A 23,195-nucleotide genomic window follows, 5' to 3' on the forward strand; every position below is an offset into this window, starting at 1 on the left:
GGGTTCTGGAGCTGGGCTGGCCCTTCAGAGTTGGACCAAATTGAGAAGGCGGGGCTGGGACTTTGTATCACAGTACTAGCCAGCTGTTGGCTACAAGCTGCACCTTGTGAAGAGACATAACCTTGGGCAAGCAGTTCCCTGTGGCAGAGGGCAATTCTCAGAGATGAACAAAGTTGTGAGCCAATTCCCAGTGAAGAATGCAGCTGTGAGCGTTCAGCGGCTGCTGGCTAGTATCTGGGGGATGCGTCCATCAGCCCTGCAGAGCAGCTTGACAGAGTGCTCTGTACTCAGTCATTAAAAGAAAAAGACTATATCATGTTCAATTTCTATTTAAGAAGGTCAGAACCGCAATTTCTGCTAGGATGTGTGTCAGTTTGCTACGGCTGCTGTAATAAAGTACCACAAACTGGGGGGCTTAAACAACGGAAATTTATTGTCTCATAGTTCTGGAGGCCAGAAGTCCCAGATCAAGGTGTGGTTAAGGGTTAACTAAGACGACTGTGAGGAAAAGATCTCTTCTAAGCTCTCTCCTTGGCATGTAGACAGCTGTCTTCATGTTGACATGTCATTCTCCCTGTATATGAGTCTGTCTCCAAACTTCCCCTTTTTACAGGGACACCAGTCATACTGGATTAGGTCACTCCCTAATGACTTCATATTAACTTTAATCATGTCTGCAGTGACCCTATTTCCAAATAAGTTCACATTCCTTGGTACTGGGGGGTTAGGATTTCAACATGTGAATTTAGGGGGACACAACCTATAAACACAGATATGTTTGTAGTTGCCCTGGTGGCCCCTGCCTGCCCACTCCCTTCCCTGACAGTAGCTGCTCCTTCTGCTGCCTTCCTTTCCTCAGCACATTTTCAGGCTTCCTGCTTTTTAACTTTTCTTTATCTTCCCTTTTTCCTACAAGGTTAAAGGATCTTTGTTTTTTCCTATTATTATAAAATTCTTATAAATTAGAAAAACTCTTGACGAAAAAAATCATCTGAAACTCTGCAACAGAGACAACTGCTTTTAATATTTTGTGGCACTACCTTCTAGATACCTGTTTTTATTCCAACATTCCAACCCTCTTTCTCCTTCGGGAAAAAGTCTGACCATAATGGACACTACCCAGCATTTTACTTCTGCCACTTCCAATCATTTCAAACCTTTTATCTTGAACAGTGCAGGAACCTGCAGGAGAGGAACGTCTGGGGAGACCATCTGAAGTCGGTTCACCCCTCAGGCGAGCCCTCGGGTACGCCTGCAATGCCTGGGAAGGGTAAGTTCAAAGGGATGTGGCGACTCTGCCACCCTCCAGATGGTTCTCTAGGGGAAGGTGAGCCTGAGTTCAGGCCTCAGCCCGGCTCAGAGGGCAGCTGGAGGTGTGAGAGCATGTCCAAGAACTAATTTCCTCAACCTTAGTGGCCCCTTTTTATTTTCAACACTTTAACCTCTCTCTTTCCACAACTCAGCCCCCAGACCAGCGGCTCAGAAGGCCATCACCCACTTTGCTGTAGCTCCCTTACCTCTGCCGGCTTCCGCCTGCTGACAGACCACCCACACCACGTGACCCCGAAGATCTGCAGCCCCAAACTACCCCAACGCCACGGCGGGGCCAGAGTCAGGCTAGAGACCTGGTTCTAGAGCCTTGCCTCCTCTCTCTGACCTGGACTATTTCAATGGTTTCTAACTAGTCTCTCTGCTACTAGGGTCTCCCCTCGAGCCACCATCCTTATGGCTGCAGAGTGAGCTTCTGAAACGGGTCTGATGAAATCACTAATCTGCTTTAAAGTCTCCCTCTGCAGTCCCGTCTGGAATCTGTGCTTTCTAGGCCCTGGTCAGCCTTCAAACTGAAGGTGCAGGGACTTCCTTGGTGGCACAGTGGTTAAGACTCCGTGCTCCCAGTGCAGGGGGCTGGGGTTCGATCCCTGGTCAGGGAACTAGATCCCGCATGCATGCTGCAATTAAGAGCCCGCATGCTGCAACTAAGACCTAGCGCAACCAAAATAAATAATAAATAAATATATTTTTAAAAAACCCCAAAGGTGCCATCTTGCTACTCATCCTGTGAGATCCCGCAGCACCTCTCAGACAGCGTAGCTCCTTCACAGCAATGCCCGAGGGTGAGTTCAACCTTATCATTCATTCATTCATTCCTTTGGTTGTTCATTTATTCTCCAACAAATATCTTTTGATATTTCCAGGCCAGGGACTATTCTAGCACTGGGACAGCAGTAAACAAAATAACCCTAAATCCCGGCCCACGTGGCACTTCCATCTCAGGAGGCCTCCTAGAGGCTTTCAGCTCACTTCTGGATTCTGAGGGATGGACCGGCCCCCACTTTATCTTTAGGCCTGCTACAGTAAGTGGTCTGACCCGTCAGGGTCCCCCGCATCCCTCATCCAGGATGCTGGGCTGGACAAGAGTCAGCAACTGTGTAATATCCACACAACCTCAATTACACACCAACAACTGCAGGCGGTTCTGTGCCACACAGCTCTGCTTGTGAGTTCCTCTTTCAGTCTGCGACCCTGAAACAAAGCCTCTTTTCCCCATTCTGGCCTCAGCTGCTGCCTGACTCAGAGTTCATGAAGCAGCAGTAGAGCCTAGTGGTTAAGAACGTGGACTTGGGGCATCGTAACTCCATTTCTACCACTTACTAGCTGTGTGACCTTGGACAAGTTATTTAACTTCTCTGATCCTCAGTTAACCTCTTCCATGTATTGATGTATAACAAATTGCCCCCAAACTTTGAGCTTCACTTCTTCATCTATAAAAAATAGGATTGTAAGAATTCAATGAGTTTTTACACTTAAAGTGCTTAGAAAAGTGCTCAGCATGTAGTAAAATTTCAGTATGTGTTTGCCATTATATCTCCTGGGTTCCTGCTCATTGAATCTCCCTGGGGCTTGGAACCCTCTTGCTCCTGATGACTCCTGAATAAGATGTTTTGGTAATGGAGTCTGTGTGGAATTACTGGTGACTCCACCTTCTTCCAAAAATTCTTTGAAATATCCTTCATATAAGATAGAAACTAGAGGGGACTTCCCTGGTAGTCCAGTGGTTAAGAATCCGCCTTATAATGCAGGGGACACAGATTCGATCCCTGGTGGGGGAACAAAGATCCCACATGCCGCTGAGCAACTAAGCCCACAACTACTGAGCCTGTGTGTTCTAGAGCCCGTGCACCACAAGGAAAGATCCCATGTGCTGCAACTAAGACCCAATGCAGCCAAAAAAAAAAAAAGAAACTTGATAAGAATATGGCAGTAAAGTGGAGAACAACTTTAAATATTAGATAAAACTGAGTCAAGGTTAGTCCAAAAGTGATCATCACAAGGTGCTGCTAAAGTCTGACCACGCTTTGTCTCTGAGGTTCCTAGCAGCCAGAGTTAAAAGGGAAACACTTTAAATTCAAATTTAAAAAATGTTAACAAAATTCAAAGCATCCATAGGATATGAGTGAAGCTTTCTTTCCACAGTGCAGAGCACAGTGCCAGGGGCAATTAAGCTCAAAATGCTCTTTCTAGCAAGGGCCCAGATGCAGATGGCTGACCTTCTCTGTTGGTGGAAACAGAGCAGACATCGCTGCCACTCAAGAAGGGCTCAGGGGTTGGGCTGCAATGGCTGATCTACCCACTAGATGGCGCTCGTGGATTATCTTTGCTCATAGTGCCTCGAAGTTGCAGCAAGCAATTGTTTTTCAGTTTTCTTAGTTGATTTCACGTAGTATTAAATTCTTACGTTCTAGCATGTTTCTGAACGTCACACAAGCCTCCGCCTCTCTGTCCTAATCCACTGTTACAGTGGGTTTCGAGGTGGGGCGGAGCCAGGAGGAAGAGGGGATTCTGCCTCACCTTCCTTCCCCTCCTCCATTCACCCACCCCCATTAGCAACAGCTTTTGCCACTGCAAATCCCAAACAAAGTACAGGTTTGCAGTGACCATGACAACTGCTGGAGCTGAGCCCACTGACAAGTTACCGTGACAACTCTGAGCCCAAGAGGGACCCTTGTTCTTGGGTGTGAGACAATATAACCAAAGGCTAGAAGACCCAGACACTCAAGGAATGTGGTGGTTAAATTTTGTGGCTTTTTCCAGGTGCATTTTGAACTCCAAGTTGGGATGTCAGGTCCACCAATGACATACCTATGGCCACACAAAACCAAGTTTACATAGCTTGATGCATCCAAGGAACCCACACACCAGGCAAGCCTTTGGACCCTCTCAGTCTTTGAAGGTCAGGTTGGGCTTTTCTTAGGATCAAGTGGTTGAGGCCAGCTTGAAAAGCAGGGAACGATTAGGGCTGGTGGGTTGGGAGAAAAGGGACTTTTGCTGATTGGTTCAGGTTCAAAGAAGGGATCTTTTTATCTGTGGGGAATGTTCTCTGTGTGACTATGGCTTTGCTAGATCCATGAATCAGTTTTTGTGATTTAGAAGTTAAGATCTTGAAGGCAGTCAGTCAACTGGTTTCTCAGTCTGCCATCTTCCAGTAGCTCTTGAGGTCATGCCTGTATCTTTTTCATATCCCCAAAGACCAGTGCATAACAGATGCTCTTTGTTGGGTGGGTGAATGAACTCACAACACCGCCTCCTTTCCGGGGTTGTCCCAAGATGGGTGAGCAGACAAGGTAGCGGATTCATGGAATACATATTCAAGAAGTACTTGCTTTATGCCAGGCACTGGGCCAGGTGCTGGGAACACCGTGATGGGCGAACCAGACAGGACCATGTCCTGAGGGAATCAACAAATACATGTAAGACTACAATAGAGTCTCAGCTTTGAAGGAACAGCACTGGTGCTAAAGAGCAGATGATGGGGCACTTGGCTTGGTCAGGAAGATTTCCTGGTGAAATGATAGTTGCACTGAGATGTGAATGAAGAGTGGAGTTAAGTAGGTGAAGAGATGGAGGGAGAATGTTCCAGGCAAGGAGTACGGCAAGTGCAAAGGCCAGGAGATGGAAATTCAAGGCCCTGAGGAAGAAGGTCAGTGCTCCTGGAGGGTAGAGACTCATAGCACAAGCATTCTGTAGGATGCACCAGCCCAGGCAGGGCTCTGCAGGCCTTTTTATGGATTTCTATTTTTATCCTAAGAAAGATGGGGGTGGCGTTACTCTTTTTATAGCTAGAGGTGGGGTGTGTTTCAGAGCTGTCAAACGATTTTGCAGAAATCCTAGGTGAAGCCATAAACCTTGGAGCTGCTCCTGGTGGTCCTGCAGTGTATGTGAAGTAATTGAGTTTGTGTTCGAAGGGATTCGTCTGGCTTCATTGTGGAGAAAGGGCCTGAGGAGGGCAAGAATTGGGAGTGGAGGCTTGGTTAGGCTCTGGCATTGGGACCAGATGGTGGTGGTGCAGTGAAGGGCTGTTTCAGAGGTAAATGGGCAAGATGTGATGAGTTGGATAAGGATGGAGGAGACAGAGGGGGAGGGTGCCTCTGAGTTTCTAGCTTGTGTAACTGGATAATGGGCTCGGTCACTGACACGTTGGTCACAAGAGAAGAGGACCAGGTTTTGAGGGGAGGCTTGTGAGTGTGGTCTTGGACATGTTGCATTTGAGGTGACTTTGGGGTGGGGATGTCAGTGGGAGGCTGGGTACTCAGTCTGGAGTTCAGAGAGAGGCCCAGCCCAGAGGCTGCGTATGGTTCTGTGCATGTGGTAACAGCACAACCAACGAATGTCAGCTGAATGACATGCCCTTTTGGAGAAATTACTGTCATGCCCCTTTGGTCATAGGTGGGTGCGGGTGTTCTGGGGGGACTTTGGCTCTCTTCCAAAATCCCCAGGTGAGGTCCACTGGGACAAGCATAGCCCTAGAAGTGAATCCAGGAAGAAACAAAGGCAACCACACAAGTGGTGACGTCCATTGGTTTGAAGGTGGCAGCCTGGAGTAGAGAAGGAGGTGTGACCACATCCAAAAGTCTAACCCAACCATATCCTAGCCTTTCACATGGCACCCCACATTCACTCAATTCTCATCAGCCGGCACCTCAATTACCTGTGATTACCGAGCACAGACTGAGGCAAATGGGAAAACAAGCGCACACAGCAGAGACTCACTCACATCTTCAGACCCTTGTGCCTGAGGTTAGTGCAGTCTCTTCAAATTCAAAATGTTCTGGAAACTCAAAAGTTTTTTGTTTAGTTCGGTGAAAACTCATTTGGCCTCAAAACCTGACTGAAGGGACATGAAGCTGTTTATAGTGTTTATTTATCCTAGTTGGTGCGAATAGTCACACATTTTGCTGCAGGAATGTGGTATGTTTGATTACAGGGTGTTGTGCTGTTCCAGAGCCCGCAGCTGGTGGTGGTGGTGTGTGTGGGGGGGTGGTCACCTTATACATATACTGTGAATAATTCTAAATTCCAAACACATTCCTTCAAATTCTAGAAGGGAGCTAGTGGACCATTTTATCATCAATCTTTTACTACTCAGGGGAGCATACAAGAAAATTTAAGCATGCTAAAAATGATGATCTTGAAAGTGTGAAAGGGGCTTCCCTGGTGGCGCAGTGGTTAAGAATCTGCCTGCCAATGCAGGGGACACGGGTTCGAGCGCTGGTCTGGGAAGATCCCACATGCCGCGGAGCAACTAAGCCCGTGAGCCACAACTACTGAGCCTGCGCGTCTGGAGCCTGTGCTCTGCAACGGGAGAGGCCGCGACAGTGAGACGCCCGCGCACCGTGATGAAGAGTGGCCCCCGCTCGCCGCAACTAGAGAAAAGTCCTCGCACAGAAACGAAGACCCAACACAGCCAAAAATAAGTAAATAAATTAATTAATTAATTAATTAAAAAAAAAAAAAAAAAAAAGAAAGTGTGAAAAGCATGATCCCATGTTGGTAGAAACAACAATTGGTTTTTGAGCACCCAGAACACTGCTAAACAGTGTTCTAGACACTGAGGATGGTGCAGTGAACAAAACAAGGCCTATGCGTTCACAAAGCTGACAAAATTGTACTTTTAAAATTCTATAAAAGATGCACACAAAGATTTGCAGATATGAAGCACTGAAGGGCAGATAGTAAAATTCTAAAACAGGCATTATGAGTAATTTGTTTTCTTTTTTTCTTCTCCACATTTCCAAATTTTCCTCCAATGCTCTGCACTCGTTTTTGAATTATTATTATTATTAATTTTTTTTTTTTAAAGAGAATGGAGATCTTTAATTAACCAGGAATTTCTACGAACCTACAGCAGGACCGGAGCCCTCCTCCGCCTCCGCAGTCGGGTAGTCGCTGTAGATGCGGGGGGAGTCCCCGTGCAGTTCTGAGGCCGCACCAGCAGAGGGCGCTGCGCCCAAGGGGCTCGGGGCGGGGCCGCGGCCGCGCTTTTCTCCCCAGCAACACCCGCCCGCGCGCCGCTCCGGAGGCGCGGCCTCCCGGCTTTCCCCGCCGGGCCTCCCCACCCGCCCCGCCCCCCGCCCGCAGAGCACGCAGCGGGGGCGGCGGCCGCGCTGCTGCGACCTAGCCAGTGCCTCGCCCCTAGGTCTGGGCCGACCCTGGCGCGGCAGGCGGGACCCGGCTCCTCGCAGACCCGCCCGCGCCGCGCGGGAGGGAGGAGGGGTGCAGCGCGCGGCCCCGCCCGCCCGGGCCGTCTGCCCCCACTACGCCCCCGGCGCCGCCCTCCCCCTCCCTGCCTCCGCCCTTCCGCGGGGTTGGCCGGGCCGCGGCTGACTCGTACTTTGGAGCCGGATGGGGAGACGTGACCGCCGAGATACGGGCTGCGCCGGGAACAGGCGCGGGGGGAGGGGGGGAGGCCGAGTTTCTGGGCACCTGGCGGCTGGGGCGGATGGGGAGGGCAGAGGCTGCCCCCTCCCCCCACTCCGGGTTCCCAGGGGAGCGGGAAGGGAAATGCGCTCCTCCCCGGCGCTCGGGGCCCCTGCCCTGGGCCTCGGCGTGTGCGCGTCGCGCCGGTTCCGTTCCTTCTGCTCCTCTGCTCCGCCGCGCCCCGGGCCGCCCTGCAGCGGGGAGTCTGGCCTGGGAGGGCGGCCAGGTTACCAGTCGTGTCCGCCGTAGGTGGTCAGTTCTTCCTCAGGAACGAGGGAAGGAATTTATGCAGTCAGATCCAACCAACACTGAATCCCAGCCTCGGTCCAGCTTAGTTTCCTAATCTGTGAAATGGGAAAAGGAATACCTAACCTCCCAGTAGGCCCGCAGGTCTTCACACCAGGAACCTCGTGACGCCACAAGGAGATGTGCCGGGGAGAATTCTAAGGGAGGGAAGAATTATCCATTCCTAAATCCAAGAAAGGGCCATCTCGTGGCGTCTCTACTGCATTTACCAAGGCCTTCGACAATCTCGTTCGCCCTCATTTTGGCCAGGAAAGACCTTCCAATAAACACTAGTTACCCTTCATAGAGTTTCCTCCTCCGTGATGGGGATTCAAAGGGAGAGGAGTGCAGAAGCATTTCAATGACACACTTTCTCTTTGGGTTAAATGCGTCAGCCCTAGGATTAAGTTTGGCTTTTCTAGGGCTCTGATTGCAAACAAGGCTTGAGATGAAAAACTTAAATTCCCAAGATCTTAGAGTCAAAAGGCGGGGTCGGGGGGAGGTCTTGGCCCACTATGCTTAACTGCTGGTCTTTCAGATTTCAGTCACTACTCTGCCACTTGCTGGCTGTGGCTGCTTCACCAAGGTACTGAATGTCGCTCAGTCTGTTTTCTCAGCTGTCAAATGGGAACACAACACTGCTTGGTGGCGACAGGGTCAGGTATCCAGGATGAATCTCTGACTTTCACAAACTCTCATGAGTCCTTTAGGCAGCATTGCCATTTGTCAGGAAATTCTTCCTAGTTGTAGATCCTCCCCAGGCTCAAGGCCATATTTCTGCTGCTCGGTCCTGGGAGAGGACCGTTGGTCCCCCCCTTGTTAATCAATGTCATTTCCCTTACAGCAGACAGGCCACTGCCAAGCTCCTCAGCCTGACCTTCCTTTACCCCTGGCTTCAGATATGGTTTCAGGGTCCTCCCCAAATCCTGTAGATTGGGGAGGTGCGGGTGGACAAATGCTGGGAGAGCTGAGAAGCCCAGACATGGACATTTTCCCTAAATTTGTGAGTTACTAGCAAAACAGGAAGAAAAGAATGCTTACTGAAAATTACCTCCACACTGGGGTGATTTATCTCAGGGTCCTCACAAGAACCTTTGAGGCAGGAGGCATCACCTCCTTTTTGCCCGTAAGAAAGCAGAGGACCTGTTGCCCAGGTCCCCAATCTGTCCTTAGCTGGGTCCTCCTCCACCTCTGAGGACAGAGTGTTACAGGTGGTGCCACCTCCACCCTAGGGCCCCTTCCAGGTATGCCTTGTCGACAGGAAATGGCTGCAGTTCCTACTGATGCCTGGTTCTCCTGCCAGTGAGGTTCACGGTCGTTATCACTGGCTTGAAAGGCCAGTTGGCTCTTGGGAAACAAACAGAAGCCTCACCCTCCCTTCCTGTTGGAAACTTTGGCCTCAGCTGCAGAGTGGATGCCTGGGAAACACATTTCAACTCCAGCCTTGGGGAGCCCAACTGCTCCTGGAGATCTGCCAAGGCCATTCTCGGGGGAGGTTGGGGGGTTGTTGGAGTTGGGAAGTCTGAAGGCCAGGGGGCCCCTGCTCTGGGAGTGTGGGCCTCATCTGGACACTCTTGACGGTGACCATCTGCATCAGTGGTTCTCATCCCTGGCTGCCCAGTGAAAGAATGCTGATGCCTGGGCTCCACCCCAGACCAGTGAAATCACCTTTCTGGGAGGGGGCCCATGTGTCAACATTTGTGATTTCTAAAGCACCCCCAGGTAATTCCAGTGTGCTGTCGCGGTTGAGAAACACTGAGGGAGATCAATACAAACAGACAGTGGTCAAAGGACAGAAGGGGAAAGCATTTGATATCTGAACAAAGGAGGTTTGCGTTAGAGACCAGCTAATAAAAGCTGTCCGAGGCAGGAAGGCTCCTGCAGCTGTGGCTGAGCAGGACTGTGGAATACTTGGAAAGAGTCCACCCGTCTGGGAACTGGCATGACTCGGTGCCCAGGGACAGAGGGAGGAGCCCAGCGTGACTCCAGGTCCCTCTGGGCCACTGTGCCTGCTTCTGAGACACACGTTCGTGCTGCCGGGAGAGGCCCCTGATGCTCCTGTGCGCCTCAGTTCTTCCAGTCCAACTGCATTGCTTGCCGTTCCCAGAACTCCCCCTGATCTTTCCGCTTCTAGGTTTTGGTTCCCGACATTTGATTCCATGTGGAATGTCCTTTCCCCATCTGTTCAAATCTTTCCTCTTCAAGGTCCCTGCCCTAATGCCAGCTCCACCAGGAAGCCTCCACCTTCTGTAAGCGCCTGTACCCCCCCTTCCCAGACTGTCATTGCCCGGGTGTGCGCAGGGTTGTCTCCCTGGCCAGGCTGTAGATGCAGGAAGGGCGGGGGCGATCACACCCCTCTGTGCCTCTTCCTCCCCGGCCTGTCTCTGGGGGTGGGGTGGAGGCGCCTTGCGTGGAGGAGCACCACGCTTTTCCTGAATGCTACAGAATTTGTCCCTGTTCCAGGACAGGGTGGACAGCCGCAAAGATAAATCCTCTCTGCTCGTGCCCCTTCCTGATAGTTCTCTGGCCCGTCCGCTCCATTTCCGGAGTGTCAGGGGGCCTTGTGGTTAGCCGGCAGCGACAGGAAAGAGCTGAGGCCAGGCCTTGACCCAGCACGTGGTGTCCGCAGCACCAGAGTAGCTTCCCCTGGGGAGGGACGGGTAGAAAGACGGAGGCGGGGGATGAGAGCGTCGAAGCCCTGGATGCTGGCGCAGTCTCTTCCCACAGACAGACCCAAAGTCTTAAAGGGAGGGGTAGGACCCCCGCGACCTCGGGCGCCGCCGAGGCCAGTGCTGGTGCCACGGAACCGCCTCCTCCCGACAGCGGGGCGTCTGCCGGCCCGCGCCGCAGGTGACCCCGGTTGCTGCCAGTCGTCCCCGCTCCCCACCGAGCACCCCCAGCGGCCCCGCCGCAGCCGCCTTCTTGGGGTTTTCCGGCTCGGAGCGCCTCAAACGACCTCGGCAGCCGCCGGCCCGAGCCGCTCCCCCGCCCCGCCCCCCGCCTCCCGCCTCCCTGGCCGCGGGGCAGGGCTTTCTGATGAGTCAGCGGGAGCCGGGGAGCCTCCAGCCTCCCCGGGCATCTGCTCCGGTGACGCACCGTGACTCACGGGCGCCTGGGCAGCCGCAGCCGCCGAGCGCGCAGCGCGGAGCCGGGACGCCGAGCGCAGGCCCCCGCCGCGGCCGAGCGACCCCCGGTAGGGCCCGGCTCCGCGCCCCGCGCCCGGCGTCTGGCTCCTCCCGCGCGCCCGGCGCCTCCCGCCTCCCGCGCCTCCCGCTCCCGCCCGCCTCCGGCACCCTCCTCCCCCGGCCCCTCGGCTCCCCTGGCCCCAATCCAAGCTGACATCAGACGCTGGCCGCCCGGCCACCCTCTGAGTCAACAGTTTCCGAAGCTGAGCCTACTGCCAGGGGCTGGGAGAGAGCGCTGCCTCCGGGGGAGGCGGTGCGGGGCTGGCCGGGTCTGGCAGCCGCGGGAGGGCGGAGGTGGGTGGGGACGAGCGGAGCTTTTTACAAGAAGTCACGGGGGGTAGGGGAACCGAGAGGGTGAAAACCGCCCTGCGGAGCTGCCGGGGCGGGGAGGGAACCTGCGCCCGGAGCCACGTGCTGGAGCCGGCGCTGGGTGGGTGGCTTGGGGAGGCGTGGGGGAGGGAGAGGCCCTTGCTGGGAAAGGCCCCAGGCCACGTTTCTGGGGGAGGAGAAGAACCGCGGGTGGACACGCTCGGCCCCAGGCCACCAGGGAACGTTCGTGTCTGGATAACGCGGCCCAGATCCCTTTGATGGGAGCAGCTCTGGCCAAGCCTGCAGGGCTGGCCCTGCCTGGTTAGGGTTGGACCTAAAGAAATGCACTGGCCTAACCCAGTGGCCTCCGCTGACCGCGGTGGGATGGGGTTAGGGCTGGAGGCTCCTCCACCTCCCACCCCTCAAAGAGGATGTCTGTCCAAAGGTCAAAGAATTTGAGAGGCTGAGTAAGTTGAGGGTGGGTGGCTGCCCAGTGAAGGCGGGGGGAGTAGTAGGAAGAAGGACGGAGGCGTAAAAAGAAGGAAGAAGAATTTTAAGAACATGCCAAGGACATAACTGCAGTCCTTGGAAAGGTGAGTTTCCTACTACCTGAGGAATCAGGCCAAAATCCTCAGAGGAAAGAAAATGGATTCGCTGCAGGAAGGAATGTGGAGTCTGGGCTTCTTCCTCTGAGTAAGAGGCTGGAGCCTCTGGGTGCTCTGGTCTGCCACTGTCCGTGTTGAGCACCCACTTTGAGAGGCTGCCTCCTGTGGCTCTAGGATGCTCAAGAAAGGACAAAAGACCCTTTAAAAAGCACCCACATGCAGTGGCCTAAGCGACACCTAGAAGCTTCCTTAACCCTGACAGTTTTCTCTGCCCTTGTCAGAAGGGAGAGGAGCCAGGAAGACAGAAAGGCAGCAAAGCTCCCCAGGCACCTGGGTTTCCTCCTCTCCCACTCCATCCCACCTCACCCCACCCTCCCTTGACCCCCCAGGATGAGCAAGACGCAACTGCCCGTCAGTGGGCCTCCAGCTGCAATTCATTCTCAGTCTCTTTCCGGGATTTGACTTGCCGTTCTTTCCAAAGCCACGGCTCAACAAGTGATGCCAGCCCATGGAGGGAGTGTTGTGTCTCATCTTGCAGGCAGAAGTAGCACAACAGCTGGGTGAACCAAACCCATCCGGATCTGTCCAGAGCTGTTTGTCAGTATGGCCTCACAGGACCACGTGAGCTGCCTCTTGCCCCATGTGACCCCCATTCAAACTCAGGCAGAGCAAGAGCTCCCGGCCCCCTTCTCCTTGGGAAGCCTTCTCCCAAGTGTGTGTATGGGTGGCTCATTCCTGCCAGGTCAAAATAGCACTGAGCCAGAGTTCTGGGAAGCTCTGTATTCCAGGCCTCTGTAGAAGAGTTAAAAATAACAGCTCTTGGGAAGCCAGGGGGTCTAATTTGCTGAGGTGGGGCAAGATGCAGAGCCCTGTGACATCAAAGGGCAGAAATACTGGCTGGGGATCGGTATGGAAAGTGTTAGTAGCAGGAGGTCCTGGGCCCTGTGTGGTTGCCCTTCGGGGAAGTTGGTGGGCTGGACCAGTGGGGGTTATCCTAGGAGGCTAAGGCCAGGTGCAGAACGGGGGCTGTGGCCGGATACTTAAGCCACAAACACTGCAACCCCCAACTTCCACTTTTTTTTTCATGCTGAGAACTCTCTTGGTAGAGGCTGCTTCCTCCACTGTTTCAAATTCTGATTTCTCATGTATCTGTCAGAGAGACAGTTATCACGATCTGGGTGAAGCTCTTTTCTCCCATTCCACAATCTGTGGGCTTGTAGCCCTCTGCACCTGCACCGTAACCCTTACCATGCTTTGCTTGGCCTGAGAGGTTTTGCTGTCTTCAACTTCCCTCTCTACCCAGAGGCCTACTGGGAAGCCCAGAGTTTCATCTTTGCAACTCCCTCTCGGTGGAACTCATGGGGAAGTGAATTAGCTGTCAACTCTGCCCTCCTCTGCCCCACGCTTGGCCTGATAGCCTCCTTTGTGTCTGAGGGCACTTCCTGTCTGCTGTGTCTGCTGCTTCCACGAGAGCTTCATCCTGGGTTTTGACCCAACCTGCTCTTTGCCTGACAGTTCAGCCCAGCCTTTGGGACCCTGGCTTGTTATCCTGATTGACACCTGGCAGCTGTTCAGCAGGGAGAGCTTATGCACCTTCCCTTAGCAGTTGGAACTAGAGCAAAGGGTCGATGGAGCCTAAGTGTACTTCACTAAAGCCAGCCAGCCCGTTGCGTGTACCTGCACATCCAGGAATGCAGGTGGACCTAACTGAAGCTAACATGTCACGTGTAAATCCACAGTCATACAAAAAATAAGGGCTGCAACCCTTCACAAAACTTTTTTCAAAGCATACCATTAAATATGAGATTCCTGGTATGTATTTAGAGGGCTCATTTTCCTTGCAACTTTTGAGGAATAGATACATTGAAAGTGAGATACAAAATTAGGAGATGAATTAGCAGAGATTAGACTATTTTCAGGGGTCGTGTAACAAAGTTCTGTATTACTGCAGATGCCAGAAAAGTTGGAGACGAAACTGAGCCGAACTAGGAATATCTGCCTCAAAAGATCTGGCGTAACTCCTCAAAACATCTGGCATCCCTTGGTAGCGTTTATCACTCCACTGGAAAGCTAACCTTCTCCAGCCGTCCTTGACCACGTAATGGAGCAGAGAGCGGGGGACTCTGTCAGAAAATCTGGTTCCGTCTCTGGCTCTGCCGTGTCTGAGCTCTGCCACCTTGGGCCACCTGCTGATCTGTCTGTGCCTTGGTTTCTTCTCCTGTAAAATAGAGATCCTTATACCTACCTCTTAGGGCTCTTGTGAGGACCAGAGGAGGTAATTGACACTTGGTGGGTGCTCAGTAAAGGGTAGCTTAAAATGTTTTAGACTTTCTAACTGTTGGGATAACAACTTCCTTAAGTGTATAATCTTCTCCATTGGGATTCTTTAGGTTTAGGTTCCGTCCAGGGTCAAGAAGGTCAAACTGAGAGAGCGTTGAGGTCTTTTTTCAGAAGCCACTGGAGCAAAGACCAACATCTCTAGGAGAGGTAAGGAATTTAAGAGCAGCGCAATCTGCTAACCAATCGTGGGTTTCAGGCCTGAGAGAAACCTGAGAATGAATCATTCTGAGGCCTAATCAGTGACAAAGATGACCTTTGCCCAGACACTGGCATGTTTGAGCCGCTGAATGAGCCTTTAGTGCAGGAGGTGTTGAAAGAGCCTAATAAATACTTATTCATTAAGTCAAATCCAAGAGTTTGAAGACAAATGCAAAGTTTATATTTTGTGTGCCCCTTGACCGTGTGAGATGTTACCCTGAGGGAAAACACTAAATCAGACCCTGCTCTAGTGTGTGATGGGTCCCAGAGCCACATGCCGGGCCCTGGATTCTTGCTCCCGTGAATGGGAGCAGGTAATGTTCCCAGGAAGGACAGATTAATGGGCTGCATTGGACATCCTTTGGAGAGGGAGTAAGAACTGTCCTTTGCACCTCACCTCAGCTCTTTCTGGCCCATCTGACACCAATCCAGGGAACATATGGTATATTAGTCTCCTAGGACTGCGTAACCAAGCACCACAAACTGGGTATCTCGAAACAACAGAAACGTATTTGCTTAGAGTCCTGGAGGCTGGAGGTTTGAAATCAAGGTATCAGCAGGGCCCTGCTCCCTCTGAGACTCTGGGTGGACTCCTTCCTTGGCTCTTCCTAGCTTCCTAGCTTCAGATAGCTGGCAATCCTTGGCATTCCTTGGCCTGCAGCTACATCACTCCAATCTCTGCCTCTGTTAGCACGTGATGTTCTGTGTGCGTCTTCATATGGCAATCTCCTCTTTATTAGAACCCCAGTCATACTGGATAAGGGCCCACCCTAATAGCCTCTTCTTAACTTTGTTACACCTGCAAAGACCCTGTTTCCAAATAAGGTCACATCCACAGGTACTGGGGGATTAGGATTTTACAATATCTTTTTTAGGGAAAACAATTCAACCCATAACATATGGTAAGAGCGATACCTTTGATAAACAGGCTGCCGCACAGGCTGAGAAGGTCGTCAACATGGGCATTCTGCCCTGTGCCAGCAAGGAGGCAAATCGGGACAGCAAGTTGGCAGGCCATCTATCAGGAGCCTCAGAAGCATTCATATCCTTTAATCCAGTGATTCACAACTAGGAATCCAGCTGTAGGAAGTCAGCAAAAATGTTGATAAAACCTTATGCACAGAGGTATTCATCTCAATGTTGTTTATAATAATTATTAGAAACAACTTCAGTGTCCAGCAGTTAGGGATGGTTGTTAAAATAAGCCACATCTACGTGAGGGGGGTGTTATATAGCCTTTAGAAATGATATTTCCAGAAAAAAATTTGTAACATGGGAAAAAATGAAATAAAATGACATATTCTATATGTTGTCAACTTTATAAAAAATATACAAGGAAGAAAAACATCAACATAATGTTAAAAGTCTCCCCCCTTCTTGTGGAGAGATTATGAGTGAGTTTTAAAAATTATTATTATGGCATTATATATATTCTCTGCATTAGCTTTATAACCAAGGAGAAAAAAACCCTAATGTTATTTTTAAAATAGATATATAAATAGTTTCCTGGAATATACATTCCAGGGAAGTTCTGGCTGGGAGGAGAGTAGCAGCTGCTGGGTGTCCAGCTGATTTCTGTGTTTATAAGCCATAGCCGTAACCCTCTAGAGTTTCTCAACATGTAGTTGGATGGCTCCTTGCCTCAGAATTACCCATGATGCTTATTTAAAAATGCAGAATTCTAGGCCCAACCCTAGGCCTACTAAATCAGGATCTCTGGGCACAAGGCCCAGGAATTTGCATTCTTACAGGCTCTGCACACTTGAGTTTGAATTCCCCTTGCCTTAGCGGCTGTGGACAACCTGCTCATCAGTAATCCAGCATGGTTTCTCACATCAGTCACTTTTGTTTTGAAGAGAAATTATTCGTTTTTATAAAGTTAATTCTTGGTTGTGCCTAAGACGGGAAGCTGCAAAACATATTCAAAAGAATAGAAAATTCATAATTGTATTATATTTTGGAATTCAGTAACAGCAGGTTGTGTTTCCTAATTTACATTAGGCTAATAATTAAAACGAGTTAACATCCCCAGACTCTACCCTAGGTTGGAATTAAGCAGTTGCAGGAGGACATCAGCCCACAGGGAAAGTTTTGCTGTATTAACAAGTGGGTATTCCACGTGCCGTTAGTTGAGAATAGTAATTATAGACATGATTACTTTTAACTCACAACCTGAGGTGTCCTTTATTAACTGGTTTAGGGGAGCGCTATCAGAGGACAGTAGAAAGTTCTCCACTTTGAGGTGTGTGCTGGCTCAGGGCAGGCGCTGGCTGAGAAAGCCCTCCCAGCCCTCTGGGGCTGTGACTTGTCCAGACCCGGGGAAGCTGTAACTGCTGGGTTGGGGGAGGGCAGCAGCTGTGCAATTTCAGCCATCTCATCAGTAGGTGAAACTCAACACCGCAAAGAGGCAATAATTCAGGGTATTAGTCCACACTTGTTGCTTCCGGAGTTGGTCACAGCCTCCTAAGAGAAAAGATGAGCCATCCTGAGAATGAAGACAGTGCTCCAGGTCGGAGCTGTAAGAAAAAAGGGCATCTAGTCTCCTGGCAGGGACCATACCCCCCCCTCTGCGCCCTCTCACCCTCTCGTAGAATAGATGGCTTCAGGCTGCAGGACCCCGCACCTGATCCGCGCTGTTTGGGCGGGAAGAGGGCCACAGGAGGTGGGTGAAGTGCGTGGCCCCTTTTAATAACACCTTCCATTTGTGCTGTGTCATAATCCCTAGCACTCTGGCAGGACTGGATCGCTCCACGGTGGGAAATGAGACCTGGATGGGCAGGGCTGTCGTCAGCTCGCCAACTCAGGGAGGCCCGGAGCAGTGGGGCTGAGAGCCCGGCTCTGGGGAGCACAGGGCAGGAGGTCAGGCCAGTTGTGCCTTTTTCCCTGCGGCATGGGGAGGGAGCAGAGGAAGGCAGCCAAAAGGGTTAGGACCCATCAAGGAGGAAAAAATGTAAAAGGAAGCCCTGTAACTTTCATACAACATGTAATTAACTCTCAGCAGAAGATGCCACGGATTCATAAATGGGAGCCGACAGCGGGGGAGGAAGGCTCTGACAAGCATGAGATTTCTTGGGGTTTTTTTTTTTTTTAATTTAATTTTTAAAGGAACACGAACAGTTGCAATTATAATCGTGGACCTTCAGTGATAGTGTCTCCCCAGCAGCAAGCCAGCTCATGCTGTCTCCCACCCTACCCAGGCAGGATGAGCAGGAAGGGCTTTTCTGCCTCCGAGCTCTCTCCCGGCTCCTGGTGCCCCAGGGTGGGTCTGTCAGCAGCCCTTGCTCTGTCAGCCTGCCCGCGTGAGTCCGCCCCAGAGCCCTCTCTTCTCCGTGACAGCTGTCCTTGGAGTCACCCTGGTCTCCAGCCAGGGGCTCCCAGGGTCGCCCTTCTGGCAAAGCCCAGGCCTCCTCCCTAGTGCCCTGCCCTCAGTAGGGTGGCCGCACCCCATGAGGAAGGGAAGTGCAGCTGGAGAGGAAAGGCAGGGAGCCCCGGGGTGGGATGGCTGCAGGTGGGCAGTGCCTGGAAGTCTGCCAGAACAAACGGGGCCAACGTTCTCCCAGGCACAAAGGGCTCTCTGTGCGGGACACACCCAGCCCCGTGTGCAATCTGGGAGGCTCACGTTTCCTAACACAAAGGAGGCCCATTCCCAGACAGTCCTGGGTGTGGCCTGTAGGCTGACCCATCTGGATGGGTGACTTCAGTCCTCATTATGCTCTGGTCTGCACATGAGGATGGAGAGAGGCCGCTTAACTCCACAGGACATGGGCAACTGCGTTTTCTTCCTCTGGGAAAGAGGCTTCCTAGGTCTACCACACACACACACACACACACACACACACACACACATGTGCACACGTATACACTCACACACACATTCACACGCTCAGAGTCCAAATGAGAGAAGGTTCCACCTAACCATACTTAGACTAGTCAACTCGATTGTGCAGACCCTTCCCCGTTCCCCCAGGCCATTGCCACACAGAAATTAGACTAGGCCCCAAAGAAATCAGGCCAGGCAGTATGTAACAAGAACCCCTGTACTGACCCCAGGCATAATATCACTTCTCTTCAGAACTCAGAGGCTCTCCCTGCCACTAAGTGCCCCCTTGGTGTGACCCTGCTATGCATGAAAGAAAAAAAAAGAAAGAAAGAAACCTTTGGGTAGGCAAGATGGCATGGAAGGCACATCGAAAGGGTCTGTGCTGATGTATCTTTCAGCTGAGCTCGAGGGTCACCTGGGGTGGCTGTGCTGTGCCATGGAAAGGGATGGGTCAGGGAGTTACTTAAACCTTCACTGGGCCTTGTGGGCTTTGCGCTTTAAAATGAAAGAGTTGGTAAATCAACTATACTCCAATAAAAATTTCAAAATAAAATGAAAGAAAAATTAAAAAATAAAATGAAAGAGTTGGAGTAGGATTTCTACGGTCTCTTCAGCAGTCACTCGGGCCTGAGAGCCACAGGGCCACGTGGCCGTCCACACAGCTCCTGAGGCCCTGCTGCGTCGGGTGGGCTCTGGGGCCTCTGTAGGGAGGTGGGGCAGGCACGGTCCTCTGATCACAGCTGAGGCCGATGGTAATGGATGAGAAGTGGGCAGTCTTTGAATGTGGGACTTTTCTCTGTCCTGTGCGTCCTGGGCTGTGAACTATGAAGAGGACATTAATTTATTGAACATAATTTCTTGGGCACCATCTAGGTGCCAGAAAATAAAACAGACAAAATTTCCTGCTCTTAAGAGCTTACGTTTGACACAGAAGCATAGGCGCTTCTCCTCCGCATTCGTTTCCTAGGGCTGCTGTAACAAAGTACCACAGATTGGGTGGCTTAAGCAACAGAAATGTATTTTCTCACAGTTCTAGAAATCCAGGACCGAGGTCTGGGCAGGGTTGGTTCCCTCTGAGAGGCTTTGAGGCCTGTAAGGGCAAGTCTGTTCCAGGCCTTTCCCTCACTTCTGGTAGGTGCTGGCAATCTTTGGTGTTCCTTGGTGTACAGCTGCAGCACGCCAACTTCTGCCTGCATCTTCGCATGGTGTTCTCCCTGTGTGTCTGTTTATCCAAATTTCTCCTTTTTATAAAGACACCAGTGGTGTTAAATTAGAGCCCACCCTAACGGCCTCATTAACTTGATCATCTCTGGAAAGACTTTATCTTCAACAAAGGTCACATTCTGAGCTACTAAGGGTTAGGACTCCGACATGTCTTCTTTTTTTGAGGGTGGACATAATTCAAGCCATAACAGCCTCTATGGAGAAGTGTAGGAAAGTATGGAGGAGAGTCATTTGCCTTTGCGGTGCCTGCAGGCTCCTGCTTCCTCAAGGTCTCTCGTGAATACATCTGATTGGTGGAACCTGGGTCATGAATCTGTGCCCCACTGCAAGGTAGGCTGGGAAATCGAGTTTCTGGCTTCTTACCTCGGGGAGGATGGACATCTAATGTGGGATCTTACCCAAACACAGGAAGCACATTCAAAGGATTCATGCAAAGGTGGCCACAAAGCACAAGAGAAATCTGCTATGCAGGTGCCTTCAGATTTTCTCCAAGGGGACCCAAAAGCAGAGAATGAGAACAACAGCATCAATGTCTCGTCTACCCTTTAATGCCTGGTATTGTGTGCTGCCCACTGCAGAGACCAAATGTGGGTGACCACAGACGACATCTGGCCAGTCTACATAATAGTGAACAACTAACATTTAGTAAGCATTTACTGTGTGCCAGGAATTTTCTAAGCTCCTTACATGCATTGCCTCATTTAATCCTCACAACAGCCTTATGAAATAGTGATGATGATTAGCCCCTTTCACAGATGAAAGAACTGAGGTACAGAGAAGTTAAGTAACTTAGCCTACTAGGTGAGAGGGCCAGTATTAGAACCCAGCCATTTCAATCTGAGACTGAGAGCTTAGCCACCGTGCTCCCTAAGAGCACAGTGATGGAAGAAGATGATGAGAGATGGAAGCCAGGCTTTAGGGCAGGTGGGTGAGTGCTATTAAGCCATTGCCCAGATGTCAACCTGGGAGCTCACCAGAGCCACCCCTGGATGGCATATACATTGTCTCACACTCTCTGAGCCGAGGTGGGTGTGATGTTGGCCTGAGGCACCCTGACAAAGTCCTCGGGAATCCTGGGAGAGAGGGGTGGGGAGAGGCAGGAGGGAGGGGGAGGGGGGAGCCTGCAGCTGGGGTGCTGCAGGACCGGCCCAGGAGGCCCTGCCTGGCGTGGCTGAGGATGGCCTACGTCCAGGATGCCGGGGGCTGGGCAGGGGCTGGCTCTCCTGAGAGGCAGGGAGAGCCCAAACTGGGCCCTTGCCAAGATGCTGCCTGGAGAGGGCCAGATGTTCCCAAAGGTTCTTCCCCAGTGACCTGGAGGAACAGCTGGGCCTTGGAGGGGCCGGGTGGCTGCCAGGGCAGACCCTCCGTGTTGAGGTGCATTTGGAAAGTGGTTCAGGTCCCTGACACATGCCCAGAGGCAGAGATCTGGGACCTCTGTGCCTGCCCTGGGGGAAGCCTTGGCCACACCCTACTCCTGCGACTCTGGATGTTGGAACATTGCTGTTTCTAATACTTAGGGGGGAAAATGTGGGAGAGGGGGCAGAAGGAGACAAAAGAGAACGGGACATATTTCCGCAGGCCCAAGCATGTTCAGCTGGAGATCTTCTGAGGCCCTGGCCCTTAGGATTGGGCCTTGAACCTCATACACTTCAATCCAGAGTATAATTTCAAGAGTGTCCATACACCAGGGGTGTCTGTCATTCACCAGTCAGCCCTCCTCTTGAGAAAGCTGGGACCAGCCTGGCAGCTTCCCTTTCCAAAGGGAAATAGGGGTCAAGGTGGTAGCTGGGCTTTTCTTAGAAGGAACAGAAGACAAAGGTAGAGTATTTTCCTCAACAGCTTTGATAATAAGGTAAGGATAGGGTGGTTTCCTATATACTGGCAGGACATTTCCAAAACATACAAGGGTAACAAAAATAAGAAAGAAACGTGAAGGAAAAGAAATTTTCCGCAAGAGGTTTTTATTTTCATTTTTAAATTTTTTTGGAGGTTTTCATTACAGTAGGTCACTGTGAAATACAGAGTTAATAAGATAGATCAGCTTCAGAAATGTATGCAAACATCAGTAGTGTTCCAGAGTTTTAAAACCAGGTTAATATCTACAATAACATGAAAAATACCAATGCCTTGCATGTGCCCTGATGTTCAGTTACCTTCCCATAGATAAGAAGCAGAGAAGAGGGACATTCTTAGAATTTAAAGAATGAGGTGAGGCCAGGGTTGCCAGATAAAATACAAGATGGCCTGTTACATTTGAATTCCAGATAAAACAACGAATATTTTGTTAGTATAAAAGCATGTTTTGAATATTGCATGGGACATGCCTCTACTAAAAAATTTATTTGTCATTTATCTGAGATTCAAATTGAACTGGCCACCATGTATTTTCATTTGCTCAATCTGGCAAACTTGTGTGGGCCTCCATCCACCCCAGTAGGGGAAGGCAGAGAAGTGACTTCTGGAAAAGAGTTTGGCAGGCATACGCCTCGTATCGGGGACTCCAGGGAGACCAGGCCTACAGCTCCAGGGCTGCCGTGTAGGGCCCTGGGAAAAAGGCCCTGAGCCTCTTCTCGGAGATCTCCCTGGAGGGAACAGGCGGGGCCCAACAGCTGCAGAAGGAAGCCTTGAAAACAACCTGGAAACAATTCAGCCTTCTCCTGGCAGCTGCCAACACATCTACAAGTGCACCAGGGCTCCCAGACCACACGCCGGGCCACCTCCCACAGTCTTGAGAGGTCACCCTGACCCCCCTGGGGTATAGTAACACTGAGCCACACCTGAGCTGACCCTGTAAATGCCCCAGCCTGCACTGACCTCTCCTTCAGGTCTGCCTGTGTCATCCCTGCTCACGCTGGCTGAATTTCCCCACATTATCTGGGGTTGAGGTCATCGAATACCCACGGGCCTTTCCTGCAAGGCTGAAGTGCCAAACCCTGGGCATTAGCTGGGTGGCTAGTTATTTGTGTGCTGCCCACAGGTAACCTAGGTGGGGGAAGTGTGGGCACCTGCTCCCCAGGAGCCCTGGGAAATCACTGGGTGAGAGAGGCCAGCAGTCTCTCCCCAGAAGGTGAGTGGAGCCTGCCTGCCTGAGGGCTCTGGGCGAGCTGCAGACCCTCCAGCCTCGCAGGCCCCCTGCTGTGCTAGCTCTGCTGAGGGGCAGGTCTCCTCGTGGCTTTCCTCCCAGGGCTGTGTGGCAGCTGTTCTCGTGTCCTTTCCCAGAGAACAGGGAGGGAAAAGGGAAGGAGAAAAAGGGGCAGGCCTGCCCTGGGAAGTTTCAGCTTGAATGTTGGACCAGAGCACTCACTGGAGTGCTGAGAAAGGAAGGAAGGAAGGACAGCCTGTGAGCAGAGCATAGCTTTGATAAGCATCTCTTGTGAGGTGCTTTTAGTCCCATTTTCACAGAAGATGAAACTGAGGCCCAGGGAGTTTGTGGAACTTTCCTCAGGTCACACAGAAAATGCTAGAGTCAGAACT

The 23,195-nt window shown here is 51.5% G+C and overlaps 1 long non-coding RNA gene across 2 annotated transcripts; it reads left to right on the top strand.

Moving 5' to 3' along the window:
* The first annotated feature begins 11,737 nt into the window (after positions 1-11,737).
* On the top strand, positions 11,738-15,966 carry LOC132351908 (uncharacterized). Of its 2 annotated transcripts, XR_009498517.1 has the most exons (4): positions 11,738-12,127; positions 14,091-14,414; positions 14,530-14,626; positions 15,606-15,966. It is a non-coding gene; the product is annotated as an uncharacterized LOC132351908 (long non-coding RNA). The 2 variants fall into 2 exon arrangements; XR_009498516.1 differs by lacking the exon at positions 14,091-14,414.
* Positions 15,967-23,195: the final 7,229 nt, after the last annotated feature.

Source organism: Balaenoptera ricei, chromosome 17, assembly GCF_028023285.1.
Source record: "Balaenoptera ricei isolate mBalRic1 chromosome 17, mBalRic1.hap2, whole genome shotgun sequence".
Classification (NCBI taxonomy): domain Eukaryota; kingdom Metazoa; phylum Chordata; class Mammalia; order Artiodactyla; family Balaenopteridae; genus Balaenoptera; species Balaenoptera ricei.